Source organism: Suricata suricatta, chromosome 5 (assembly GCF_006229205.1).
Source record: "Suricata suricatta isolate VVHF042 chromosome 5, meerkat_22Aug2017_6uvM2_HiC, whole genome shotgun sequence".
Taxonomy (NCBI): Eukaryota; Metazoa; Chordata; class Mammalia; order Carnivora; family Herpestidae; genus Suricata; species Suricata suricatta.
Genome location: NC_043704.1, coordinates 105,764,335 through 105,773,988, shown reverse-complemented (window position 1 = coordinate 105,773,988; position 9,654 = coordinate 105,764,335). Strand labels below are relative to the sequence as shown.

The window sequence follows — 9,654 nt, the reverse complement described above, 5'->3', positions numbered from 1 at the left end:
ATGGTCTTGGGTCATTTTGACTCTATAGCTCTTTCAAGAACAATGTTTTCCACACTGGGTTATGTCCCTTACTTCAAGAACCTTAAAATTCAAAAGCATTAATTAAAAAAAAAAAACCAGAGGGGTGATTATTCTCGTTAGAAAGGGCTTTGGTGCATATTTTTTAAAAGTGAACTCTCTCAAGTGTCTTTGAAATATGAGTCAGTTTTAACAATTCCATCTGCATCCAGCTTGTTAGGAACAAAGTGACAGAATAAAATCAGCACAGTTCAAGCCATGGTCCCGTCATGTCAAGTGTCACAAGGGCGCTTTCAGCATTCCCAAGCCAAAAAATAAACAAATCAATCAAAGATAACACACCGAGAGTAGAAATAAATAAAAAAAAGAAAAAGAACAGAACACAAACATTTTGTAATAGTACATCCTTTTAAAAACATGTTGATTTTTTTAAGTTTTTAAATTAAAATGTTAACATAACTGTACCTTAGAGTTTACTTTTGTTGGCACTCAAAACAATATAACTCTAATGGTCTTTTGTGCCAGTCATGTTCTGGGCTTTTCCATGCAAAGTATTTTTGCAGCTTTGTCCCAAGCTTCTTTCAAGAACCTTGTGACACTTCCAACCCCCTACCTAACAGGGGTGGCCGGATTTCTTTGCTGTTAAGAGGATTACTGAGACGTTCTCTTTTATATAACCCAGAAGACTCCATGAATAACAGGAAAGAGCAAACAAGAGATGTCAAGGAGAGAGGTTACGAGCAAGGGCTGCAGTTCAGGGAAGCTATTTAAACAAGGACAGGTCAAAGAATGTTCCTAAGGGACAGTGATACAGCTGGGGCTCCGGGAGCAGTGCGCTGGCGCCAGTTTCATAGGGAAGCAGTGGAGTTCGCTTCCATCCACCAAGGGTTAAGCTTTAATCCCAAAAACTTCGGGTGAGTCAGGGCCAGAGCACTGGGAAGAAAGGAGACACCTTATCTCTAATCAGCCCTGCCTCAAAATAGCTCTCTCTTCCCTCAGGCAGAGACTCGTCATCCTTTCCCTGCACAGCACAGCCCAGCACAGCAGCATGGAGGTGCCTGAGTCCCAGCTAGTCAGAAAGTCAATGAATATGCTTTATTCATCCCTTGCACAATTAGATCTCTCTAAGCAATGCATAATTTAGCAACCCTCGAGATGGCTTGCGTAGAATCAGGATGTTCCAGTCAAAAAGGACCTCACGATTGACTTAGATCAGCCTGTCATTTTACAGATGGTTAAACTGAGACCCAGGGAGATGAAATGATTTGTGGGAGAACACACAGGGAGTCCACGGCTGTGCTGAGGGCTGAAGCTCTGCCTAGAGCAGTCTCTCTCTCTCTCTCTCTCTCTCTCTCTCTCTCTCTCTCTCTCTCTCTCTCTCTCTCGCCAGTGCTGCTGTACTCATCTGAAAATGAATGAAACACTCATGCCCTGGTCAGTTTTCCTTCCGTTGTTAAGGAAATAATTTCCAATGTTCCAAGAGTTTGCGAATCAACACTTTCACAGGCAGTTCTTGTTAAACCCTTTCATTGTGAGTCTCTTAAACTTCCTCTTCTATCTTCTTAATCCAGACAGCTTTACTTTTGAGGTTCAATATATGGGCTGCCACTGTTGTTGTTTTTTCCCCAGCTGCTGGAAGAGAATGTTACAAATGGGCAATTGAAGTACTCAGAAAGTAGCTTAGAATGGGGTCAGACAAAAATGCCCACCAGTCTCATCAGCTGCTCACCCATGCCAAGGGTTGTGACTCCCAGACAGCATTTGCCCTCCCAGTGGCCATCTGTGCATCTGTGAGATGGCACAGCTCAAATATTCCTGCCACTGCACTTCCTACACTGCTCTTTGCAGACTGTGTCTCCTTTGTGCATCCTCTGTACAGTATGGGCTAGTCGAAAGCTGTATGAGGCACACAAGGTCTAAACAAGGGCAGGGACAATCCTGGGGCTTGCGAAGTCTGCAGAAAACCAGGCAAAGTAATGGGGGTGAAGAACACAGACAAAAGGCTGGAATGTGCCATTGGGAAAATGGCTGATTCCATCAACTTAAAATAGTTTTGTTTCAGGTTATTATTCAGTGTAAGACACTGAAGAGAAAGAGCTAAGAGGCAGAAATTGAATTTCGACTCCCTTTCATTTCTCCATAATTGTCATCTCCTAAATGTTCCCATTTATTTCTTGCATGAGTCACTTGTGCTGGACTTACCACAGCTCTTAGGTAGAAATTGGTCCTTAGCTGTTCCTGATATGTAGGGATTTTCTCTTCTAGCTAGACTCCAAGCTATTCTCCATAAGTCAGGAGTTTTGCAATTCCCATAGGGCTTCCGACCATAGAGTAGGGCACACCGCAGGTGCTTAATAAATATTTAATAACCATGTCCTTCTGGGTCAGCATAACAGTCTCACTTTCTGCTAAAGCCAGATCATGCCATGATGGCCCTCATTTTATTCATGAGAAGGTAAAAGAGACAAAGAAAAATGATCATCTAAGGTTACACACAGCGAATGACAGAGCCAGACCTCAATGCTAGGTCTTTTGAAACTAAATTCAGTCCTATCTAGCTATTATAGAAAATACAGAAAATATTATGTTAAAGACCTTTAGGCTAACATCAGCAAAAGGCAAAGTAGTATTAGCTCATTGCTTGAGGGGTCTTACACTTTGCATGTCAATTTTTTTAGAAGGACATTTTAATTGATACATACTTAGCTTAAAACATGAGTTACATAAACATCCTCATTCATTTATGTGAATATAAAACTATGAATTTTTTTCTAGCAGTTCAATCATAATTGTAGTCCTTAAGCAATATTATGATTTACAAATGAAGACTCTGAGGAGGAGAGAAATCATTAATCTTTTCAAAATCACACAGCTAATAAATGGCAAAACTGGGATTTGATCCAGATGTTAGTGACTCTGAAGCCCCTTCCTTTCCTATCCTACCTGCGCTGTTCAGCCCTAGGTCATATTAATATTATCTAAGAAGTTTTTATATAATACTAATGCCTGGGTCCCACCTCAGATAATGACATCAGCATATCTGGGGGTAGTACTTGGAGTTTTAAAAGCCTCCCTAGATGATTATAATAGGAAACCAGGGTTAAGAATCACTGGACCAGGTGTGCTTTGCCTCAGTTTCTTCAACTGTGAAATGAGGAGTTTAGGCAGACATCTCTAAAATCCTTTCTACTTCTGTAGCCACCAGAACTGGGATGACAATGACATGGGGACAGTTGCCACCTGAGAAGCCCCGATTTGTACTTGGAGTAAGCAGTTGTCACCCACACTGCCAGATACTCTCCCAACTTTCTACTTAAGTGTAGGCTCCGAGTGAAGCTGGCTTAACACCCAGGGATAAGAGTCTCTAAAACATACAAGTATTTCATATATTTATGAACAAGGGCCCAAAGCTCAAGAAACACCCCCATGCCATCCTTCTTTCTGTCTTCTTTTCAAGTATCACTCATAGTTATTTGGTGAAATTCGTATTGCTTGAAACCATTGTAATGCCACTGCTAAATATCATATCAAAAAGTCTTTTGAAATATTCATAGCCGTTAACCCATAATTCCTCTTATAGAAATCTACACTAAGGAGGTAAATAGAAAGAAAAACCTTTATGAAGAAAGCTGTTCAGGGCACCCAGGTGGCTGAGTTGGTTAAGCCTCTGACTCTTGACTTTTGCTCAGGTCATGATCTAATGGTTAGTGGGCTCCAGGCCAGAGTCGAGCTCTGAGCTGAGAGGATGGAGTCTGCTAGGGATTCTTTCCCTCTCTCTCTGCCCCCCACTTGTGCGTGTGCATGCACGCACTCTCTCTAAAATAAATAAGTATTTTTTTAAAAAAGAAAGATGTTCATTGCAGTACTGATTATTACACTAGAAAACTGGAAACCACTATCTAACAATAGGGAAATGATTTAGTAAAATATGATATAGCCTACTAAGTGAAGAAATGGCCATTACAAATAATATTTACATATAGATTTTTAAGTTTTGTGAAAAATAAATGCTTATGTTATAATGCTGAATGAAAAATATAGGGTTCAAATTACATAAAGTTAATCTATTAGTAAAATTGCACAGAGTTATGTCAAGTATGCACTTACTTTTGTACATTGAAAAAAAGACTAAAAATACTATAATGCAAAGGTAAAAAAAATATCTGAAATTGTTTTCGTCATTAACCCAATTCTAACTGATGAATGGGACAGTGGTTCTGCCGCGGGCCCTGTCCAGAAAAATCCTAAATCTGACCCTCAGCCTACCATACTGTATACACGAAGGACTCATAAACAACAGAGTAGAAACATGAAACCACAGGTCAAGTGATTCTTTTCGGTGTGGGAAGTAAAGGTAAATTTAGAGTCAGTATAAAGAAAAAGAAATTAAGAAAACCAAAAGCCAAAATCAACTCCCCTTTAATTTAGAAAACATCAAGAAAGAAGTGCAATTCACACTTGTTAGGGACGTAAGGGCCAACGTGGCCATTTTCGAAGTATTTTCGTATTCTGGGTTTCGCAGAACCCTCACGGCCATGAGCACGTGCTCAGGACGAGCACACGCATCACGCGGAAGCCGGAAGTGAGCCTTAAGTGGGTAGCGTGACCTGCGTGGTGTCATGGCGGCTGCAATGCAGCCGGAACTCCTCTGCGCCTGGCCACTGCGAGCCAGGGCTGTCGCAGGAGAGCGGGAGGCCCACGGAACCGTTAGGGACGGGGCCTTCCAGCATCTGCTGGCTCCCTGCAGTTCAGAGTCACCAGACCATCAAGGGCAAGGTAGGAACCCACCTTGCTTCCAGGAACCGGTGACCTAGAACTGAGCTCGGGCGGGGTGTGGGGGTGCTTGGCAATCCAAGGCTGTGGTGCTGTCTGCCCGTCCTTCAAGCCACAGGTCGGCGCGCGGCAGGGGGCGCACAGCACTAGGGATGACGGCGGTCTGGGTCCTGCCTCTAGTGCCGAGAGGACAGCCGGGCCGCTAGGTTCACCATGGCGGCCTTCCGCGTTCCACCCGCGGCGGAACGAGCTTTCCGGCCCCTGAAAGCTAGCTGCAGGCCGTGTAGCTGAGGCTGTTGGGCCCGTATGTCTGTGCTCCTGTCCCTCCATGTTTGGTTTGTACTATCTTAGAAAATTGAACCTTGTGTTTTCGCAAGCAGCCAGTGTTGGCTCAGCAACCCAAGCAGCATCAGAGGATTGCAGGTGGCGGGCTCCAGGCCTGTGGTCAGTGCGGTGTGGAAGGCCTCACATTCCAGATGAGAGGTGGCCCTGGGAGCACTAGGGGATGCTGGCCACTTGGACTGAACCGCGGGGCCCTGCCCTCAACTCTGAAGGTTCCTTAAACTTCCTTTGGCCAAATTTTATAATGAAGGGAGTCCTAGGCCACAGTTCACTGACTAGTAAATTTTGACCACCCCAAAGCCCTCTTTATCCTTAAAAGGCAAATGTACTTATAGATAATGATAATAAATTTAGGAGGACTGTTGTCTTTAACTCTGTGTCATCCTGATTCGTTTAACTTCAGAGTAGGTCCCCTTTTTGGTATTGTTAACTCCAGAAATGAAAGCAAGCTATTTCAGCTTTTCTTTGAGATATAGCTTAGTCCATAACTGAGGTTTTGTTTTTCTAGATTTGAAAATCTATTTGGAATTTGCACAAAATGCCTTTCACCTCAACACCTTTTGTCTGAATAGAAGCACAAAATTGTACTATCTCTTTCCTTCCACAGACCGCATTTCAAATATCTTACATACACACCAAATTGTTCACTGTTAAACATACTCTTATTAAGGAGCTACTCAGTGGTGACCTTAAATGATGTTTATCTTTGCATTAAAGGGGGTTGGTGTTACCAAAATAATTAGCAATTGTAATGCTAAGGTACTTTGCAGTTCTCTAAACTTTCTCTTCTCTGGAATCATACTTCTCTTCCTGGATTAGATTACTCTGGTACTCAATAGAGATGCTTTCTCAGACAATTTAACATTGTGTTCCCTAAGCTTTTATCCAGTGTTGTTTTAAGAAATGATCAGATGAGGAACAACTTTAAAATCTCTGTAAAATTGCCATAGACATTTATTTTGTTGCCTAATGTAAGAAACTCTTGCCAGTAATTTTCACTTGGACTTTAGTACTAGGATAAAGTTTCACTATGCTTTCTTTTATCAATTAGTGAAAGCCACTGAATGCTTTGTATAGTATTTTTTGCTTTCCTACCAGGAGTCTCAGAACTTCATTTTCTGCTCAGTTTCAAGAATCTCTCCCAACTTAGGCTTTTGGGCTTAGTCCCCATGCTGTATCCCTTTTTCCCCAACCACTACCAGATTTTTCATTCTCTGATTTGTTTATCCCATCTTTGAGGTATCTATACCTTCTTTAAGGATTCCCCTCAAAACTTCTCAGAAGTGAGAGGATTTAAAAATTAATTATTGTAGATTGCCTCAAAATATTCTTTCGGTCTGCTTTAAGCAACATATGCAATCATTTTTAGTTTTGGCATCTGTTTGGGTAACATTCACTTGAAAAGCTCCCAAAGGCCACCCAGAATTGCGTACAGAACCAGTGAGCTAGGCTCTGTCCCCTCCCTCCCCTCAAGAAAGCTTATCTAGTTGGATATATTACTGTTTAGTGAGTCACACGCTTCAGTACTTTATTAGTAACGACTGGCTGGAAGCACACCTTGCAGCTGTGGGTGCCCCACCCAGCACCCCGACCCTTGGTGCAGTGCAGCTGCTCTGGGATATGCTGGGACGCAACTACTTATTTCCCCTCAAATAGTAGCACAGATATCCTCAATTTCCAGTGTCATGCGTGTGCAACTCATTGTTCAGCAAAGCCTAACATCTGTGCTTCCTTCCATACAGCAGGAAAACTTCTCAGTTCCCCCAAATTTATTTGTTCAGTCAATTGTGAGGAAAGTCGTACTTGTAAAGTCACTTAAGGAGCAATTGGGAAAAAGTCTTTTGGGCTCTTAGAACCCTTAGAGGAAAGGCTGATGGAGAACGGAAGGGAAGAACATTTCCTGAACCTCAGCTAAGTGCCAGGCACTGTATGGAGTACTTGGCAAAATTTTTTAGCCTTCCCAGCAGACCTCTAAGTAGGCACATTTATACTGACTTTCCAGATGAGAAAACAAGCTCAGAGGGGCTAAAGGACTTGCTCAAGTTATATCACTAGTGAGTGGTGAATCCTAAGTAGGGTTCTAACCCAATTTGATAAATGATGGGCTCATCCCATTTTCACTATAAATATTGCTCACAGAGGGTAAAGCTTTTAATACCCTCCTGTGGACGGAGCACGCAGGGCTCTACAGTGCAGGTCTCATGCAGGGACACTTGAGACCAAGATACCTGGGTTCAAATCCCAGCCCTGTCACTAGGTGCATGACCTTAGACAAATCACTTAACCTCATCAAGTCCCTGCTTCATACATCTATAAAATAGGGATAGTCGTTATAAGGAGTAAATTAGTTAATCTTGGCACAGTATCTGCATACAGCAAGTGGTAACAGCCATTCCTGTTTTACTTTATTGCAGGATAGGAAATGCTGCTTTCTTGCCTAAATGGTGGTGTTTTTATGTCAGCCTTTCACTTAGAAATCACTCTCAGAATGGTAGATCTGATAGTGGGTCATCTTTGGAAACACTCAGGGAGTTTTAAAAAATATTGGTGCCTGTGTCCCACCCATAGGGATTCTGATTCACTTGGTCTGGGGAGTAGCATAGGTGTATGGGGTGAAGGAAGTTCTTAGTGGTTCTTGAAGTGTGGTGCCTGGACCCGCAGCTCATTATGACATCAGAGCTTGGTTGTCAGAAACACAAATTCCCAGGCCCTACCCTGGAACTACAGAATCAGATACCTGGGGTGTAGAGCTCAGCCAAACAAGTCCTCTGGTGACTTGATATCCATGAAGGTTTTAGAACCATTACTCCAAGGAAAGACAGTGCTCTCGTTTTGAATACAGGCCCAAAGACTGAGGCTGACCTTGAGGGCTTATCTACTTGGGTACAACTAAGCAGTGAGCCGCCAGTATACATGTCTCCTTAGAGCCATATTATGCTGTGACTCTACCAGCCCATCCTCCCCCAACCCCAGGAAAGCCAGGTCTTCATCACAAGTCTTTTTATTAAACCTTGAAGGACATCAAGCTAAGATAGCCCAATCTATATATTTCATGGTATGGATCTAAAACCATGAACCAAAAACATCGAATTCCTCTTAAACCTATACTAACCAGTCCATCGGCTACCGGCCTACCTTCATTGCTTCACTCAGAGTAGCCTTGCCACAGGTCCATAAGCAGTAAAGCTCCCTCTCCTCTTCCAGGCACCACAAGATGGACACAGCTGTCCTTTGCCTTGGTTACTCTTCTTTCTCTCTGCGTCCAGCATCCTGCTCCCTTTCCCGGGATTATGGCAGTCTTTGCCTTGTGTCAACATATGTCAGGAGGTTTGGGTTGCTTCTTGTAGGCTATATAGCCACTTGTCCCTTCTAATGACTCTGTGTAACTCTGTTCTGACCCCTGTTGTGACTCCCCGATACTCTCAGAGGTATGGATATCTACTTCCCACTTTTTCCACATGGAGCAGTTCCCCAGAGCGCTGAAACTCTCCTTCACCTGTGTCTTGTTCCTGCTCCTTTAGTCATCATTAGTCTCTTCTGAAACTAAGAAATGTTTGTATTAAACATTTGCCTTCATTGCTTCTCCACATTCTGTGCAGCTTGTGATCAGAAGATGTTTCTCCAGTGTCCTACAGTTTGTCTTGCATCATCTGATTAAAGAGAAGTGCTACTGTAGCATCTAGTGAAACAAATGCCATCTGTGTGTTTTGGTGTTGTAACTTATCACAGGAAGAGCATTCATGTTTTCCTCATGCCTTCATGTAACCACCCACTGGGAAACTTGCAGCTAAGGTAACTTTGCCTCAGCTTTACACAAGTGAACAACCATCAGAATCAGTGAAGCAAAAGCAAAAGAACAGCAGCAGAGAAGGACACAGGGAAGAAAGCAGAAGGAGAAGGTGTGAGTGAGTTAGGGAGGAAGAGGGGGAAGGCAGAGGGATTGATGGACCCAGGGGGTTCTGAAATCTAGGTTGAAGAGAAGCTACTGACCGTGGGTAGGTTTTAAACTCAGCCTTGGCAATCAAGGTAAAAAGAGAAGCAAGACAAATTCCATTGCTCTGCAGCAGGCTGTTAGGGTGGCTGTTCTGTTACTACAGAATTTCAGCTGCCCCCTTAAAGCTAAAAACAGTGGGTATTATGTGGCCACATTCCGTGGAGGGGAGCTAAGCCCTCTGCACAGAATTTGCTAAGCAGTAACCCCTAAAGCCCAGCCCAGCCCCTATACAGGGGTGTGGAGAAGGGAGGAGAAAGCCAAGGAGGATAAAAGCAGTGGGACTTCTCTGAGAAGAGTTGTCCTGTAAGCTGCCACAAGCCACCGCAAGCCAAGTACAGGGAGGGGTTTTGAGAGACCCACTTGGGAAAGTTGGGGTGTCTCCCAGGAGTAAAACGGACATCTTGCCTCCTGGCTGCGCAGAGCAGACTGGTGAAAGCTGCCCAGCCCCACACTGCCACAGGACTGAGACAGAATGTGGGGAGAGGCTTCTTAGGAGGACTTGGTTTGTGTCATCAGGAGTTTAGGGA

The 9,654-nt window shown here is 43.4% G+C and overlaps 1 long non-coding RNA gene across 1 annotated transcript; it reads right to left on the bottom strand.

Moving 5' to 3' along the window:
- Positions 1-1,452: 1,452 nt before the first annotated feature.
- On the bottom strand, positions 1,453-9,210 carry LOC115292085. Its single transcript, XR_003908793.1, has 4 exons — positions 9,124-9,210; positions 8,269-8,783; positions 2,221-2,453; positions 1,453-1,650 (listed from the first exon to the last, which is right to left on the bottom strand). It is a non-coding gene; the product is annotated as an uncharacterized LOC115292085 (long non-coding RNA).
- Between the last annotated feature and the right edge of the window lie 444 nt (positions 9,211-9,654).